The sequence below is a fragment of the Arachis duranensis genome, chromosome 9 (genome assembly GCF_000817695.3).
Source record: "Arachis duranensis cultivar V14167 chromosome 9, aradu.V14167.gnm2.J7QH, whole genome shotgun sequence".
Classification (NCBI taxonomy): domain Eukaryota; kingdom Viridiplantae; phylum Streptophyta; class Magnoliopsida; order Fabales; family Fabaceae; genus Arachis; species Arachis duranensis.
In genome coordinates this window covers 83,053,648-83,074,165 of record NC_029780.3, presented here as the reverse complement: position 1 = coordinate 83,074,165, position 20,518 = coordinate 83,053,648, and the positions used below count along the sequence as shown (strand labels likewise).

The following is a 20,518-nucleotide window of genomic DNA, read 5'->3' as shown; positions in this document are numbered from 1 at the left end:
AAATGTGAACACCACCTAATTAAACTTGCCAACTCTCCATTGAATCTTATTTCAAAGAAGGCCTAAGATTTTTCAGTGACTTTGGGTTAACAGAAAATAAAAGAAATTAAGGGTTGGATTTGAAGTTATCCACATTTGGTGTCAAATATAAAACAAGAAGCAAAAACAGATAGTCAATGGCAATAACATCCACCTTCCTAATTAAAATAGTTTGGGAGTAAAACCAAATTCAAGCATTTCCAAATACCATCACCAACAATATGCTCAGACAATTAGAAAGAGACATGATGTACTACCTCTGGGTTCTGAAGAAATTCAGCTATGTCAATTGAACATGAAGGGCATTTCATAACATTCTTCTGTGCTCGCAAGGTGCACCCACCTTCGCTTCCCCTCTTTCTGATAAAGCTTTTGCCAGAAAAGGCACCCTCCAAACAGGATTTGCAGAAGTTGTGGCCACAAGGAGTTGTCACAGGGACACTCAACACCTTGCGACACAAGAGGCAAGCAAACTCCGCAAAATTGATGAAGCAAGAAGCAAGAAGCAAAATTATATCAACTTAAGAATCTCATACACAGTAATAACTGCAAAGGCATCAAATCAAAATTTGTAGTCTACATGTGATTAAGATTTAACCAAAAGAAAGAAAAAGAAAATCAAACTAATTAATATATTTTTTTTCTTTTTGAAAGAACAAAATAAAATTATCAACTAAAAAATATTAATCTACTAAACTTTTTTATTATATTCAAAATTTATCTAGTCTTTTGAACTAAATGCTAAAGTTTATAAGTAGGAATTAGCTTCTTAAAAATGATATTATTGTTGAAAACACTAAAATTAATATTTTTTATATTCTTGATATATTAAAAGTACATTAGAATAAAAATATATATGTGGTCTAACACTTCCAAGTTTTCCAGTCCTGATAGAAATAAAGAAAACAAAAAAAAAGCCAATAATACAAATTTAGTATTCACAACCAAAAAGTGAAACCCAATAAGTATATATTGAGTAGCTAGCTGTACAAGTGACAAGTCTACAACATACGTGAAAACATTTCACATCCATTGTTAGTAAAATTACATCTACTGATATTCAAGTTCGAGAGGGCTGGAAGCTCTGGAAGAAAACAATCAATCACAATATTAACTTATTGCTTGAATAATTCATTAGTTAATCTTAAATCCAACAAAGGAAGTTCTCTAAAAACTAAAAAGTAATGTAAGTTGGTTCAACCTGAAACCTTCAATTTTTAAATGAATAAGAAGATACACCTAAAGCTCTTTGGCATAGATATTATCAAGATAAACTTATTCCTCCCCCTAAATAAATAAATAAATAAGGTCTGTGAAGTGATTCAACCTGCAAGAGTATCCAAGCATGCAGCTGTTACAAAGCAGCCTTCCAAATTTAACAGAGCAAGATTTTGTAGCCCTGAAATAAGGTAAGAAAAGAAGATGTGCATGAAATTATGAAATTCATTTTCTCTTAAATTATTAATAAAAAACACTCATACACAAGACATTTGGATGCCATTAACACAATATCAGTGCATTGTGGAAATAAAGATAGTGGCTATATGTTGGAACAGTTCTACAATGCAATGCCCAATACCTTTTAAAAAACGGATGCCAATATCTGTGACTTTACTAGAGAAAATCTCAAACTTTTCAGGTTTGTAAGCTTTGCAGGTAAATTCAATGAAAAATCTGTGCTGTTACTCATCTCACCATGTATGCTTGTGCAGTGAATGTAATAATTAGAATATCAGTGACTTTGCCTCACATACGGAAGAATATGAAACCAACCTGATAGAGGTTTCATATCGACATCTATTATGCAATTACATTACTTCAGATTTAGAGATTCCAACTTGGTTAAACCTGAAAAGCATGGGCCATATCCTTATAGAATAACACAAATTTTTATCCGGTCAAAGTTTTAACCTTAAAATCACAAAAATTATAAGAGAAAATATAGGGGGTAATTAAAGACAAAGATTGGAGTTGAGTTAAGAAAGAGCACCTGAGGCACACTCTTGTGTCTAGAAGTGGCTATTTCATTAATGATTGGACTCTCCATAACTGAATTAGTACCCCATGATTTTGTGTAAGATCCTAATGGTGACCATGCAGCCAAATGGATTCCTTTCTGCTTGCAAAATTCTCTGAGTTTCCCTTGTTGCCATGATGAGCTCATTTCCACCTAAAGTCAAAATTGAATATAGCCACATCATTATTGTCAAAATGGAAAAAAAAGAAATTATTCAATTTAAAATGGTGCATTCTAATGTGTCTAAATTTTTAACTATTTGACACAAATAATCAAAATAAATAGTGGGCTTTACTCCTTTACCTCTCATCTTTTAAACAAATTAGACACAAATTTTATAGACACCATAAAATTTTTTATTTAAAATATGTATATTTATTTGATAAATTTAATCCCTTTTGGCAAGTGTTACTATTGAATTTTCTTACTTGATTAACAGCAGGAGGAATACTTGCATTTTCTAAGAGAGCTGTGTGAGTTTTTTAATGCCAAAGTTGCTTATACCAATGAATTTGGCTAAGCCTAATCTTTGACACTCTTCCATGGCTTCCCATGTTCCTTCTATGTCAAAAGGGAAGCAAATCATCCTTTCCTATTTCAAGAACTCCATCAACTTCAGGTTTCAACCTCACTGGCATATGAATCAAGTAGAGGTCTAAATAGTCCAACCCAAGTTTTCTAATCAATTTGAAGAGCAACTATACATCGGTGAGATTATATACAATATATGATATATTTTTTTTCTTTTTCAATTACTTTACATACTTGAGTGTGGTCTTGAGAGCTGGAAGGAAAAGGTCATGGTGAGCATTGTTGCACCAAAGTTTGGAAGTGATGAAGGCTTCATGGCGGCTGTTTATGATTCCAAGCTCTAAGGCCTTATCAGGCTACAAGCAAGCAGAAGGCAACAGACGCCAGCTGATAGAGCTCATTTGTCTGCATAAACAGGATTATTACTCAACAGCTCAGAAGGACAAAAATGTACAACTGAACAATGGTAATAGCCAAACAAAGACCCGAACTTGCAAAATTTCCATTCAATTGAACCATCAGTGCCATTTTCAAAATATACATGCCCTCTGCATATTGATAATTCATTATTGGTGAAATTTGTATCTATATAAACTAATTTAATATAAAATTGTGTGGCATAACTATACTAATTCTGAAATTTCAAGGACTGTGTAAATATAATAACAAAAAATCAAAATATTATATAAAATCAATACAAGAAATAGCTTAGATCAAAACACAATATTTTATACTTTACTCACAAACATTATTCTATTGCTCATGTTTTAGACTTAAAGCCATATAATCATCTCAGCAACTGAAAAAAGAATGAACTAATTGAAGAACAAAATCTACACAATCAGTATTTCAAACATGAAAATAAAAATCCAGAAACTGAAAGTGATAAGTTCAGAAATTAACCGAATCTAAGGATAGATTCTCGATATTCTGGAACAGGAAATTCTATGAGTGGTAGCAGATCCAGAAGTGCGAGAAGGAAAACGATGGCAGCACGCTGCAAAGTTCGAGGAGAGGTGGTGAATCGGACGAGATGCAGAAAAGCTCGATGGAAAATGGCGAACAGGAGGAGAGGCTGGCGTCAGTGTAGCAGCGAATAGGAAGAGTGATAAAGGTGTGGAAGAGATTAGGGTTACCTGCACAGTTCAGACAAGATCGAAATGGAGCGATTTCTGCGATTTCTGCATATTAGGGTTCGATACGAAGCGACGCGAGCAACACATGAAGAAGCGTCGGGAGGGGATGTGACGAAGCTTCAGTGTGATAGAAGTTCAATGCGACGGCGGTGCAAGGTAGAGAGGCGCCACCGATGGAGCGTTTGGAAGAGAGGGGCGTTGAGGCGCGAATAGGTATCGTGTGAAATGAGGAGCCACGGTTAAAGCAAACCCCTTATTTCAACATTTCCGATGGAAAATTTTAAATTACAGATGGAAAATCCATCTGTAATAATTTAACAAAACGCAACGTTTTGTTTATTTAATTACAGACGGATTTTCTGTCTGTAACCATTTCTCACGGAAAAAAATTAATTTTTCCGATGAAATTATCGACGGATTCTCTTTTCCGTCTGTAATTTATACTAATCCATTTTTTTGGTTTTCCGACAAAAAATTCCTCTGAAATTCCGTCTGTATTTCTGTGGGATAAAATCCGTCGGAAATTTCCGTCTGTAATAACAAGATTTCTAGTAGTGACTACAAGAAAATGAAGCATTTGTAACAAATTTAAAATTGTTACAAAAAATTATTTTTTTTGTAACAAAAATTACTGATTGTTACATAAAAATAATGTTTTGTAACAACAATCTAATTTGTTACAAAACTTATTGTTATTTTGTAACGATTTAATTTTTTTGTTACAAATTATATTGGCTTTGGTAACGAATCGGTATTTTGTTGCAAAATTTTATAATATTTTATAACAAAAGATGAAGTTGTTGCAAAAGTTCAAAATATTTTGTAACAAAAAATTAATTTATCACAAAATTTAATATTATTTGTAACAAGTTATTTGTTTATCACAAAATACAAAAATTTTTGTAACTAAAAAAATTATTTTAAAATATTAAAATCTTTAAAATAATTTTATTTTGTTTTAAAAATTTAATTTTTTTAAAATATTATTTATATTAATTAATTATTTTTTATAATAAATTAAAGATTAAATGATTAATTTTTTAAAAGTGGCATATATTATTTTATAACTTTTTATAAAACTAATATATAATTTTTACTAATAATTAAGTCTTAAATTTATAAAACTAATATATAATTTTTACTCATAAGTAAAATTTCTGGTTTTTAAAAAATAAATAATAAATTATTTGTGATTTATTATAATTATTTATTATTTTATCTTCAAAAAATTATTTATCAAAAAATAATTAAATCAAAGTGATGAGATTTTAAATTTAAAATTAATAAAACTTATATAATTTTCATAAATATTTAATATTATATATCCTAATTTAATTAAAATTATCAGATCTTAATTTATCCAAAAAATATCTACTTTTATAATTTTTTTAAAATTAAACTCTAATTCTCAAATTGAAAATTCTAACCCTAATTTTACCCTAACCCTACCCACACTCACTCACTCATTGTCACTCACCCTAACCCTAAATCCTCCTAAGCCCCACACCACTTTTTTCAAAATGCACACACAACACAAAAAAAAAACACACACAGAAAGAGAAAGGGAAGAACATAGAGGGAAAGAAAGAAAAAGAAATGGGGAAACTGAAATCAGAGAGCAAGAGAATGAGAGGGGGAAGAGGGAGGATGGTGCCGGTGGAAATCACTGCTGTCGCGCCGCCGTGTTGACGTCAGGAAGGGCGAGACGTTGAACGAGAGGAAGCGCAGTGCGAGGAAGGAGCGCCGTTGTGCCTCCATCGCCACCATCAATTCGTGTTCTGCTATCGCTGAGGGAAGCCGTCGCCGTCATCGTCTTCATTGCGAGCGGGTCGTTGTCAGCTTCCACCGCCGTCGCATCTCCAAACATGGATGACGTTGAGGATGCATAGGAGAGACAAACGCATGAAGGGAGGAAGACCAAGGAAGAAGGAGGAGGCGCTATTCGCGCTGCTGCGCCCAGTCGCCGTTCGTGGAGTCACTGTCGTCGCCGCTGTTAGGGGTTGCGTCACTGAGCCTCTGTCGCTGAAAAATAGCGCTGCCTCGCTGGGATCCACTATCGGTAAGGGCGTTCTCCCCTCTGATTTTGATTTCCTTTAATTTCTGGGAATATTGCTGTCATTGATTTCTGTTATAGTCATGTTGTTGTGTCTCTGGTCTTCGAAAATCCACCACCGGAGCTTCAGGTAGCCGCTATCACTTGAGATAACTGCCAGAGCTGCCGCTTGATCGATTGAGAGATCGCTGCTGCTTTATTTATGTGGTGAGATTATTTGGTTCTGTTTCTATTTATAGTAATACTCTATTAACAATTATGTTCTAATTTGGTTCTGTTTCTGTTTCTGTTTATGGTAATATTTAAGATATCAAACTATATATACGATGAAGCTTGATAGTTATTTTTATACAGTTTTTAGATCTCCAATTTAGATTACAATCCCGCTAGGTAACTAACACGGGGTCTGGTCAACTCCTGCCAACTCTTATTGGGCTGGACCCAAAAACCCACTGCAACAGAAAATGTCTCTCTAGAATAACTCAAAAACAAAAACAAAATAACCCCCTACACCCACGGTGCCTTTCAATTCACATAGATCCCTCACAATTAAACTCATGCCTTTTGCTTTGACTGCACTGCAATGGAAACAACGTTGTAGCTTCAACCACAGCAAAGTGCAGTGCCATCAAACGCCGTCTACCATCGCAGCTTCCTCCTGGTGTGCCACCGCCAGTGCCGAACGCTGCAGCCCCATTCCACTTCACAATAGTATCGTTGCCTGAGCACTGCAAACCTTTTTACACTCCGCGATTCAGAGCAACAAAGACAACTTCTACAGCCCCTCTCCCTCACATTGGCAGCTACGCCACCCAACCACCGCAGCGCCTCTCCCGTCACGATTCGCAGCGCGTCAATCACCACATCACCTTCCCTCTTAGCTCTGTCGTTCACAAAGTTTTTTTTAGTTGAGAAAGAGATAGGGCTTTCCAATGATTAAACATCTATATCCTTTCATCCATTTAGATCTGGATAATATCTACATTCAACTTATCGATCATCATTTTTTCTACAGTCTCTTTGACCATATCAAGATCCATTCACCCATATATTATAGCCTGATGGTAAATATAATAAAAATTAAAAATCATGAATAACAGTACAAGAAACATCCAATTAATAAAAAGAATATCCAATAAATAAATAAAATATATGATAACTTCCAAAAGATCCACTCATACCAAAAAATTAATTTGATTAATAAAAAAAAACATCCAATTAATAAAAAAAACAAATAAATCAATAAAAATATCCAATAAATGAGAAAAAAAAGCATAAAAAACCTGATAAAACTCCCAAATCATAAAAGAAACATCTACTAATGCTAAATAGAAAAATCTACTTATTCATATAGACCCAGTAACAAGAAAAAACATTTCAAATCGTATACACAAAAAAAAATCCACAATCATATTCTAAGAAACATGCATGTACAATAAAAATAAATATCCTTCTAAAGAAAAAAGAAACATCCATCAATAATGAAGAATATCCAAAATCCTAAATTTAGAAACATCTATTTACAATACAAAAAAACATCCATCTAAAGAGCTATAGAACACATGTTTAAAGAAGAAACATCCATCTAAAAAGTAAAGAAACACCCATCAATAATTACACTGTTTGGGGTCCCCATGAAATCGGAGATGAAGGAGTATTTTGACATCTTTCACGGTGAAGGAGTATTCTATTTCTAGCCTAACGTCTACGAGTGATTTTGGTCATGCTTCGATGGAGGAGACGAGGTACAGTGACCCGACTAGGGAGCTCAGTTCTGGCATAATGTCCACTCTTGCCAATGTTGTTTCTCGCCTAACAAACGCTTGAGAATTTTGGAGAGATCTAGCCGGAGGAAAGGCGGTGCAGTGGCGCTATGGGATATTTGATGATAGCTTTGGGAAGTGCCACAACTGGCGTGGTTGTGGCAAAGTGCAGAGGCCGAGCCAAATGGCAACAATGATGACATCGTGGATATGACAGTCAGGGAGAAGGAGAGTGGGGGTGCTACAGTCATTTTTTTTAATATGTATTGTGAAATGGGGTAAAAGATGAAATTAGGTGTAGGTTTGACTTATTCTAGTGAGATGCTTTTTTTTGTAGTGGGTTTTAGGGTCCAGCCTAATCAGTAAACTTAACAATATTAGTGCATTGACTCCAAAATTTAAAATCTAAGACTTGATCCACAAATTTTTTTATCTTTATTTTCTTTGGAGTGAGTTGAGCTTGTCCATTTTTTGACAGCTCTCAAAGTATCCTTTTGAGCAAAAATACTTTGTAAAGCAATAAAGTTAGTGGCAAATCGAGTTGCAACTGGTCAAAGTTTTTTCAACCCACCTGCAAATTTTCTCATCAAGTACAATGGATGGAAATGATTATATATGTACTTTGTAATCATTGAAGCTTGTGACACAGTTTCACTCACTTCCTCTAACTTCCTCTAACTTCCTAGAGCATTAAATTAATAGAATGAATAGCACAAAGATACCAATATAGCTTAGAAAACTTAGATTCCAACAATCTGTCAGTAACAACATAATTTGAAGCATTATCCACCACTACATGCACAACATTTTTAGGACCAACAAATAATATAATATCCCTAAACAAATTAAACAAAGCATCAACAGCTTTTGAGACACGAAAAGTATCAACTGACTTTAGAAAAATAGTATTTTAGGACAATAAACTAAAAAATTAATTAACATGCGCCTATAACGATTAGTCTATCCATTGACCATGATAGTACATCCAATTTACTTCCAAATCTCACGATAACCTTCAATCATTTTCTTCACATTCAACCAATTTACTCAACAAATACTCATGAACTCTTGCATAATTTGGGCCCTTATACACTGCACCATGCTTGCAATAGTATCAATCATTGGTTGATAATAAGTTGAATTAATTGCATTAAATGGCACATAAGAATCTATCATCTATTTTGCAATGGCAATGTCACACTTCTCCATAATTTTTTTGCTTTGGAGTACACTTTATATATTTAGTTTAGCTCCAGATGTTGTTGCCAATGTAAAAAAAAATATTCTAGTCTTTTAAGATGTTTTTCTTTTCTAGACCTAGTTGGTGGAAGCCTTGATTTTTGTTATTGTTAAATTTCATTGCATTCAATCTCATCAAATTCTCTTTTAATTTCATCACAATCATGATAACTTTCTGCATATTGTTCTTAAGCTTTCCTCTTCTTGCTTTGAAGGTCTTTAATGTTTTAAACAAATCTTAATAGTGCTAGGTGGTAGAAGTCTTAACTTTTGTTGCTGTCACACTTCATTGCGTTCAATCTCATCAAATTATCTATCAATTTCATCACAATTATTATAACTTTTTGCATACTATTTTTTAGCTTTCCTCTTCTTACTTTGAAGGACTTTAATGTTTTGAACAAATCTTGTGCTAGCACCTTTCAGCGTGTCTCACTATCTCCTCTTTTTTCGGCCAAATAATGCTTAAACCGATTGATTCTTTGACCCCCAATAATCTTCTCACAAGATATTTAAAACAGAATAGTTTTTCTAGATTCAACAACTTGTTTATAATGGCTCCATGCGGGATCATTTTTTTCTCAATTATTATTTTTTTGTGTTGCAATTGTTACGTTAGGAGTTGATCCTTGTTCTTAGGATAATGGTATTTCTGATGGTGTATTTAGTGAACCCATCCTAATTCAATAAAAAATAAGACAACAACAATATAATATTATAACCTATCATTTATTCATTTAATCAATTCACAGAGCCTATCTAACCATTGCGTAAAATAACAATAATATAGAACAATATAGAGTAAAGCCTATCCTATAGTATAGAACAACAACAAAAAATTCATCGAGTTTATCCAACAATATAGAACAACAACAATAAATTTACAAAGTCTATAGAATAGTAACAAAATCAACTATGAACAACAACAATTAGAAAAAAAGCATCAATAAACCACTAAACATACATTGAAAAATAAAATAACAACAATCAAGTAATCAGCCATAAAAGATTAATATAGGATAACAAAAAATAAAATAAAATCTCACCTCAAGGTTGACAGCATGCACCAGAGAAGATGGAGAACAAGCCACGACAAAGTAGAGACTAGCAAGAGGGAGGTAGCATTACAGTAGTGAGAACAAGCTAATATGACAGATGTAGCCGAAACGAGGATAGAAGCATAGGAGCAAAAAGAGTCGCATGCCATGACGAAGTGAAGGCGAGCCATAGACAGAGGCGACGATATAGAGAAAAAGATGCACCGGAGCCAGCAAGATGATGCAGAGGATCTGTTAACTTGAAGCAATCGTGCGATAGCAGTGGTAGACTGAGTGAGAGAGTGAGAGGCTGAGAGCTCTGACTTTGTGAGATTGAGCCTAAGAATGATTTAGGTGGAGATGAGGCTCCCTTTGAGACTCGAGCATTAGGATGTTTTTTTCAAAAAAAAAATAAATGAAAAAAGAGAAACGACATTGTCTTAGAGATTAAAAAAATTTCAAATTTAGGTTTCTCAAACCCGCCAATCCACTGGTTTTAACAAAAATTGACTGGGCCAAATTGGTTGTTGCCAGTTCTGTTCCTTGTCTGATTCTAGTATTTTATATTAGTTGCATTAATTAAGTTTGGCCAAATAATTTTACGATTAATTATGTATTAAGTATTTCAGGTACAAATTGATTTGAAATTATAATTAAAAGGCTACTATTACTAGTTTAGTTATATTGGAAAGAGTTAAGTACGATTTTGCTTCCTAAGGTAGGGGTTGAAAATTTTTTTCGGCCACAACTTTTTTTTCTTACAAAATCATCCCTAAAGTTTAACTTATGTTTAGAATTGTCTTTTTTACCAAAATTTTAACTTTTTTTACCAAATTATCCCTAATTTAAAAAAATATATAAAAAACGCGTTAAAGGAAACGAATCACGTTGGGGAGAGGGTTTTTCCAGGGAAGAAGATGGGGAAGACCGGAAGGAAAGGTGAAGAAGAGTAGGGGAAGGGAATCCACTGCCACGTCGGTCCTCGCCGCCAGATCTCGCCGCTCCTCTTCCTCATGTTCTACTCCTTTGGCAGCAGCATGCACGTCGATGGCTTCAACCCACCGTGATGACGACGGTGGCCAGGCATCCTTCCAGTGGCAACGACATGCACGAACGGCGGCAGCAGTTTCTCCCTCTTCGTGTCGCATCGTCGCATCGTCGTTTATCCCCAATTTTGCTTCTGTTTCTAGTTTTTTTAATCAGATTGTTAATCACATGTTTCCTATTCTGATTTTGTTAATCCACCAATTTTGATTCTGATTCTCAATTTGTTAATCACATTGTTTCCAATTTTGATTCTTTGTTCTTCTACTTTTGTTACTTCCACATCTGATTTTTCTTATTTTGATGCTTTTGATTTTGCTTTTTTTTTTAAATTCTGCATCTGAGTCTTTGTTCTTTTAATTTTGATGCTTGTGTTACTTCAGTTTGTTCTTCTATTTCTATTTCCAGTTTTGCTTCAACTTTTGTTTCCAATTCTGCTTATGCTTCATTGTTGTTGTTGAAGAAGAAGAAGAAAGAAAAAAAAGAAGAAATGGCTTCATTGTTTTTGCTTTTGATTAATTGTTCTTATGCTTCCGACTCGAATTTGGATTCGGATACAGATTAATCGTTCTTGTGCTTCATTGTTTTTTCTTTGGATTCATTGGTGCTAATTTTATTGTTGTTGTTGGTTATTTTAGTGTTGTTGATGGAGAAGAACAAAAAAGAATAATAAAAATTGGGTATTTTCGTGAATGAAGGAGAAGGGTATTTTGATCCGAAGGGCGGTTTTAAAAATAAGTTAAATCTTAAGGAGGATTTTATAAGCAAAAAAAAGATTGAGGATAAAAAAATTTCAGCCCCTACTTTTGGGACCAAAATTATATTTAACCCTATTAAAAAAGTATAATCTTATCAAGAGCAAGAGTTAATGAGAATCAAGAAGAGACAACAGTTGTTATCAGTAATGGAAATTATTATGACAAATACGATTAATGATGGAGATTTAAGGGTATGTCTAAAATGAGTACAATAATTATGTGCTTATTGGATGTGATATATTCATATACACCATTAGATTTTATTAGATGAAAATTAAAGGCAAATATAAAAGAAGAGTATTGATGGACTCTAGTAAATATAGAATATCTTAGTACATAAATAAATGCTTTAAATGACAATACTTTAATACATAATATTTTAAATGGCAACATAATCTTTTATTCTTAAATAATTAAATATAAAATATATAAATATAAAATATATGAGTATTTTTTATTCATTAAGATTAATTATCATGCAAAATTTCTTTATAATATTAAAAACTTATATTAAAATAATATTTTAAACTATAACATAAAAATATAAAATAATCAAAATTTTATTTTAGATTACTTGATAAATAATTAGATTATTATATTCAAAATTTATTAACTAACTATTTTTGTTGAAGATATTATTATATCATATCATTTTTCATCAAAATATTTTAAAAATATAATTTATTTAAAATATTATATATAATACATGAAAATAAAATCTTAATTATTTTATATTTTTATGTAACAGTTTAAAATATTATTTTAATATAATTTTTTAATATTAAATAAATTTTTGGCATAATAATTAATCTTAATGAATAAAAAAATACTCATTTTTGTATTTATATGTTTTATATTTAATTGTTTAAGAATGAAAGATTCTATTACCATTTAAATTATTATGTATTAAAGTATTGTCATTTAAAATATTTATTTATGTATTAAAATATTTTATATTTATTAGAGTCTATCAATACTTTTCTTTTATATTAATTTTTGATTTTTATCTAATAAAATCTAATAATTTATATAAACATAGCACATTCAATAAACACATACATAATTATTGTGCTCATTTTAGACATATGTAAAATTTAGGATTGCAATAGGACCTGGAAGAACAAACAATTGTTATATTATAAGAACATCATCAAGCATTAATAAAGACTAAGAAAATCCAACAGATACATCAAAGCACGTGGATTTCTCTTTTTTTTTTTTTCCGTTGAGTCTTAATTTCATATCTTCGGATTTTGATTTTGAGTCTTTCTATTTAAAAAGAAAAAGGCATATTTTATGATAAAGATTTTAATAAGAAAAACCAAAGAAAGAAAAGAAATGAGCATAGGAAGAAATTGAAGCTTCTTTTATCTTGTAATAGGATGATTTGGGTTCATTTATATTTTTTGTTATCTTATAAATATGTGAATCGAATCGGATCAGATACAAATTTAAAAATTGTTGATAGTGAATTTGATACGTAGAATTAGAAAATAGATAAATACAGATAGATTTATAGACAAATTTAGTATTTATTATAGACGGATTTTTGGTTATCGACGAAATTACTGATGGATTTTGTTCCTCTGTAAAAGTCCTGTCGGAAATTATTTACCGACGGATTTTTTTCTGTCAGAAAATTACCAACAGATTTTTACCAGTTACCGACGGATTTTTTCTCTTTAAATTCTCCATCCATTTCCCGAAGCAGATGGATTTTCTGTCTGTAATTACAGATGGATTTTCTGTCTGTAATTATAGACGGATTTTTTGTCTGTAATTTGAACTTTGGAGAATCATCTCACACTCTAATTACAGACAGAAAATCCGTCAATAAGGTAAAATAGAATTTTTTATTTTTCTAATTACAAAATAAACTTGTTTTCATACAAAATAAATATAAATTTAATAAATACAATTTTTTTATCTAATTTGTATTCGAATATTTATAATATTTCAAAAAATAAACAAATTCATTGTATTATCAAACTAAAAGAAAAGTACTATACACAAGCAAGTCAATATAATTCAAAACATAAACAAAGTATATTGATCATCAACTATAATTTCCAGTATATTGTTCAACCATACTAAAACTATCGGCTATAACTCTGGTGTGTCAACCTTTTCAGCTTTTACATCTTTGTGATCCACTTCCATTTCTCTGTCTGGTTCCTCATTAATCTTCTTGTTTTGAGTTGCCTTGTGGGGTGGTGACATATGGAAAGACAAGCGCTTCAAATCAATTGGATTCATCTTTTTCAAAGACTGAATTCTGAGAGTCCTAAGCGGTGAAGTACCAGAAGATCTTGGACTGTTATCTCTGGTTCTGGCAGTGTATTTCATGGGTTCTGAAAGTGTATTTTTTACACATAAGTAACACAGAATTAGGTTGTTCAGCCATACATATGCTATCATTGACCACAATTTGCATGAAAATAAGTTAATTGATGGCATTAATAACAAAAATCTACTCTTGCATCTCAAACAAGTTTCAAAAGGAAAGCAAAAGTGCAAAGCTTTTTTTTGAGTTTTTTTTCTCTTTCTTTTGATATATCATCTGACAAATATATAGAATATGAAAACAACTAAATACATAGAAATGATCAATTACATATCTTAGGCTCTGATCCGCAGATTATATTTGTTTTATAATAGTAGCAATTCTAATAGTAGTAATAAAATCCTAGCATTCTACACCATATATATATATATATTATAATAAATATATATTGAGACTTATTAAAAAAAAGAAGAGGAAGAAGAAAATAGTATCTTAACTGTTGGTTGGGGAGGGAAGTGAAGAAGGGTGGTGCATAACAAAAACTTGATGAAACTGCCACAAAAATCACCAGAAAAGTTAGAAAAGAAGGAACATAAAGATAATCTGAATTACTTATGTAAAGCCACTAGGCCCTCTAATGTTATCAATTATTACACACAAAAGAAGAAGTAATGCATAGTAGGGTATCAAAATTCACCAAAGCTATAAGTCCCTTGATTTTAGCACCACCATTGATCATAGCTTCTGTTCATATCCTGGGTCAAGTTGTCCAACCCGGAATGTTCTACAGACAAAGCGACCGACCTCTTCAGGTCAGGACAATCCGACCTCTTCTCAAAGAGCTCGGCCAAGTCACGAGAAAGCCCAAACAAAGGGCCCAAATAGAGGAACATGCCCCAGATCCTAAGGCAGCCCAAGCCTACAAGAGAAGGGCGGTTCCCTTGAAGATAAGATGACCTCACTTGAAGATAAGATAAAGATAAGATAAGATAACTAACTTATCTTATCCACAGCAGGCCACATCTCACCATTATAAATACACTGGAGCACCCAGGTATAACTCATACTCTGATTCTACTCAATACCTACTTAATACCCTTGCTAACTTAAGCATCAGAGTCCCTTGCAGGTACCTCCCACCCTTCGGTGACAAAGGATCAACAGCACTCTCAGTTCCACAAGTCGGACACACCAGCTCCGGCCGCTATACACCTGCCGGACACGTCGGCTCCGACCAACACAGAAGATCTCGACCGAGATCGACCTACAGTTTTAGGTAACCCTCGGAACATTGGCGCTGTTGCCGGAGAACCTGGAAGTTATCCCAACACCATGACGGACAACCATGACAACGACCACGACTCAGGTTTGGAAGATAGAACGTCGAACAAGAACATGGATGCGATACTTAAAGATGCTCCGGAATCCAATAAAGACAAAAATTCATCAAATCCAGGGGTGATAGAAGCACTTCAAGATCGATTAAAGCAACTTGAGAAAGAAGCCCAACATCAACGCGAAAAAGAAGAGGATCTTCATCGGGAGATACGGCGGCGCCGAGAATTAGAAAATAAGCTTATGAAACTCGAAGCTGATCTCAAAACTAAAGCTACTCGATCCACCCCAGAGGATAGCTCTCACAAAGATCAAGATCCATTCACCAGGGAAATTATGAAGACCAAAATCCTAAAAGATTTCAAACTTTCGGATATGACTCTGTATGACGGCACCTCGGACCCCAACCACCATCTCAGCAACTTCAGAAGTAGAATGTAACTCATTGACGCCTCAGATGCAGTTCGCTGCAAAGCCTTTCCAACAACTCTTACCAAGACAGCCATTAGATGGTTCGACAACCTACCTCCAAAATCCATCTCGAGTTTCGACGACCTGGCCAAAAAGTTCCTGGCCTGATTTTCCATACAAAAGGACAAAGCCAAACACGCACCCAGCCTACTAGGAATCAAGCAAGGAGATCGGGAGAGTCTTCGTAACTACATGGAAAGATTCAGCAAAACATGTATGGACATACAAAGTCTACCAATAGAAGCTGCCATCATGGGCCTCATAATGGCCTACGAGAAGGACCATTTAGCCAATCTATATCAAAGAAGTACCCAGTATCCCTAGACGAAGTACAAGAACGGGCGCAGAAGTACATCAACATGGAGGAGAATTCTCGACTTAGGGAAGCCTCGAGGTTCGGTTCTGCCTACCGAGATAAAGATAAAGAATCCAAGAAAAAGGAAGATCGCTCCGGGGAGAAAATAAAAAATATCATAACTACACCCTTCTTAGGGTATCCTTAGTAGATGTTTACAAAGAAGTCTGCCATACGGAAAAAATACCCCCAGCTCGGCCACTCAAAGGCAAAAGAGGAGGAGGAAATCGGAACGAATACTATGAGTATCATCGAGTCCGAGGACATTCCACCAACGAATGCTTTGACTTGAAAAACGTCATAGAGAAATTAGTAAGGGAAGGAAAACTAGATCGGTTCCTGGCCAATCGGGATGAAGAACCGAGAAAAAGAAGAAGGGATGAAGATGTCGAATGGTCTGAACGATCACCCCGCACACCGGAGAGGCACGCCCACGTGATACACGGCGGATTTGCTGGAGGAGGAATCTCCAAATCATCCCGCAAGCGACACCTCAAAGAAGTATACCATGTCGAAGGAAAGAAGGAGGCGCCAGACATCCCAGCAATCACGTTTACCAAAGAAGATGCATCCGGAATCATCTCAAGACACGACGACCCCATGGTCATCACAATAATATTGGCAAACGCCAACCTCCACCGTACATTAATTGACCAAGAAAGCTCCGCCGATATCTTATTCAAAACTACCTTCGACAAGCTCGGCTTAGAAGAAAAAGAGCTAAGAGCATACCCGAACAGCCTATTCGGACTTGGGGATACCCCAGTACAGCCACTGGGATACGTATCGTTACATACAACCTTCAGAAAGGGGAACCAATCCAGAACACTCAAGATAGACTATATCGTGGTCGACATAAGCTCAACCTACAATGCCTTAATAGGTCGGACAACGTTAAATCAACTCGGCGCAATAGTCTCAACTCCACATCTATGTATGAAATTCCCAACTGCAGAAGGGATAGCAACAATAAAAGCAGATCAAAAGATGGCGCGTCGCTATTATAACGAAAGTCTAAACCTCCGAGGCGAAGGAGAAATAGAAAGAGTCTAGATCGGAGATACCTCAGATAAAACAACTAATATTGGCACAATCCTTAAAGGAGACGCAAAGGAATCACTAATACGGTTCCTACGAGATAATGTTGATCTCTTCGCATGGAAAGCTACCGACATGCCAGGCATAGATCCCGAACTAATGAGCCACAAGTTGGCAGTCTACCCGGGATCCCGGCCGGTACAACAAAGATGAAGAAAACTCGGGCCAGAACGGTCTCAGGCTGTAGAAGAACAAGTACAAGCACTACTAGAGGCAGGGTTCATAAGAGAAGTTAAATACCCACTATGGCTAGCAAACATCGTCTTGGTGCAAAAGTCAAATGGGAAGTGGTGAATGTGCACCGACTACACCGACCTCAACAAAGCCTGCCCAAAAGACCCTTATCCACTCCCAAGCATCGATGCTCTAGTAGATGCCGCATCGGGATATAAGTATCTCTCGTTCATGGACGCATACTCAGGGTACAACCAGATCCCAATGTATCCACCGGATCAAGAAAAAACCTCGTTTCTCACACCAAAAGCAAATTATTGTTACATCGTAATGCCTTTCGGCCTTAAGAACGCGGGAGCCACTTATCAAAGGCTAATGAATAAAGTCTTCTCAGACCACATCGGAAAAATCATGGAGGTCTATGTGGATGTCATGTTGATAAAGACACAAAGTGAAGAAACATTACTAACCGACTTGGTTCAAGTGTTCAACACCATACGGAAGCACGGCATGCGACTCAACCCGGCTAAATGCACCTTCGCAGTGGAAGCAGGCAAATTCTTGGGCTTTATGCTCACACAAAGAGGAATCGAGGCAAATCCAGATCAATGCCAGGCCATACTCAACATGAAAAGCCCAACCTGCATCAAAGAGGTACAACAACTGAATGGGAGATTGGCGGCCTTGTCTAGATTCCTAGCAGGGTCAGCAATAAGATCCATCCCCTTCTACGCTACCTTAAGGAAGGGAAAGAACTTCGAGTGGACAACGGAATGTGAACAAGCCTTCTGAGACTTCAAAGAATTCTTGGGACAGCCCCCTATCCTATCTCGACCACAAGAGGGAGAACCACTCATACTGTACCTCGCAGTAGGAAGTCGGGCAATAGCCTCAGCACTAATTAGAGAAGATGAAGGGGGACAACAACCCGTCTACCTCATTAGTAAAGCACTACAGGGGTCAGAGCTGAACTACCAGAAAATAGAGAAGTTTGCCTACGCTCTGATACTCACATCCCGACGACTTCGCCCATACTTCCAAGCGCACACCATTAAAGTTCGGACCAACCAGCCCATAAAAGGGATATTACAGAAAATAGATCTAGCAGGAAGAATCCTACATTGGGCAATCGAATTGTCCGACTTTGACCTCCAATAAGAGGCGCGGAAAGCCATTAAATCACAATACCTAGCCGACTTCATCGCAGAATTCACAGGCACCACGGAAATCCCCATAGAGTGGAACATATACGTGGATGGTTCCTCGAATAAAACCAGAAGCGGTGTAGGTGTGATAATCAGCAACCAAGGAACCCAACTTGAGCTTTCCCTGAAATTCGAATTCACGGCCTCAAACAACCGGGCGAAATACGAAGCGTTATTAGCTGGTTTGAAGCTGGCTAGGGAGGTTGGAGCTCAGAAACTCAACATCTACAGTGACTCACAAGTCGTTACCTCACAAATAACGGGAAGCTTCCAAGCCAAAGATCCTACCATGAAAAAATATTTGGATAAAACCAAAGAACAACTCAGACAACTCGGCGAATATAGGATCTGCCACATACCCCGCGAGAAAAATGCTCGAGCTGACGCACTCTCAAAACTAGCCAGCACCAAACCAGGGGACAACAATAGAAGCCTCATCCAGGAAATACTGTAGAACTCATCAATATCGGAAGAAGAAAAAATCCTAGCCATAACAGGACAGGATCAAGGATGGATGACCCCCATAATTAACTACCTCAAAACAGAAGCGCTCCCTACAGATGAAAAGGAGGCAAAGAAGTTGAAAAGGGAGGCACAGTACTACACTATCATAAACAACACCCTGTACAAAAGAAGGATATCAATACCATTGTTAAAATGCGTACCGACCTCCAGCACAAAGAAAGTCCTGGAGGAAGTACATAGCGGCATTTGTGGTAATCATCTCGGAGCACAAGCTCTCACCAAAAAGGTACTTCGGGCGGGATTCTATTGGCCAGCTCTACAAAAAGAAGCTACAGAATTTGTAAGGACATGCCCACCATGTCAGAAGCATGCCAACTTTCACATCGCCCCACCAGAAAAGCTCATCAGCGTGACCTCACCCTGGCCATTTGCAAAATAGGGACTTGACCTTCTCGGACCCTTCCCACAGGGATCGGGACAAGTAAAATTCCTCATAGTAGGAGTAGACTATTTCACAAAATGGATTGAGGCAGAACCCCTAGCCAACGCCACTGCCCAAAGAAGCTGGAAATTCCTATATAGGAATATTATTACGAGGTTCGGGGTACCATACTCCATCACCACAGACAACGGCACCCAATTCACAGATGCAGGCTTCAGAAAACTAGTGGCCGACTTGAATATAAAACACCAGTTCACCTCCGTTGAACATCCCCAAGCCAATGGACAAGTCGAAGTGACCAACAAAGTCATATTGGCCGGACTGAAACGGAGACTGCAAGAAGCAAAGGGGGCTTGGGCCGAGGAACTTCCACAAGTCCTATGGGCATATCGAACAACCCCCCATTCTACCACAAACGAATCACCATTTCGATTAACATACGGAGTGGAGGCAATGATTCCAATAGAGGTCGAAGAAGGATCTCCCCGAGTAGTCCACCACAATGAACAAACGAATTCTCAACTCCAAAGAGAAGAGCTCGACCTACTTCCAGAAATCTAAGAAAGAGCTCAGTTCAGAGAAGAAGCACTAAAACAGCGAATGGCTACCAGGTATAATCAAAAGGTAGTGCCAAGAGATTTCATGGAGAATGATCTCATCTTAATCCAAAATGATATTGGAACAACTCGACCCGGAGAAGGAAAGCTGGCAGCTAACTGGAAAGGACCCTACCGAGTCACAGAAGTACTTGGGAAGGGCTACTACAGACTGTCCGAACTCGAGGGACGGGAACTCCCCAGATCATGGCACGCCTGTAACCTAAGAAGGTACTATAGCTAGGAAAGGTAAAAGATCTCAAGATGCACTCTTTTTCCTGAAAAGATTTTTTAATGAGGCGTCAAGATTGAGACTTAAGGGTACGAAAAACTCCCGCCTATATATATATATTTGCACTTCCTTTAAATAAAATACATTTCAGATATTCTACAAATTCCCAAGACGCATTAATCTGAAGCCTTCATCGTCCGATTATAAAGCAACAGATTGACAGAAAGTGAAGAACAGATTCACT

General features: G+C 35.9%; 1 long non-coding RNA gene across 2 annotated transcripts; it reads right to left on the bottom strand.

Moving 5' to 3' along the window:
- Positions 1 to 1,051: 1,051 nt before the first annotated feature.
- Positions 1,052 to 3,089, bottom strand: LOC107465719 (uncharacterized). Of its 2 annotated transcripts, none has more exons than XR_008002612.1 (5): positions 2,822 to 3,089; positions 2,030 to 2,209; positions 1,735 to 1,887; positions 1,367 to 1,438; positions 1,052 to 1,123 (listed from the first exon to the last, which is right to left on the bottom strand). It is a non-coding gene; the product is annotated as an uncharacterized LOC107465719 (long non-coding RNA). The 2 variants fall into 2 exon arrangements; XR_001587485.3 differs by having other exon boundaries at positions 1,813 to 1,887; positions 2,822 to 3,086.
- Between the last annotated feature and the right edge of the window lie 17,429 nt (positions 3,090 to 20,518).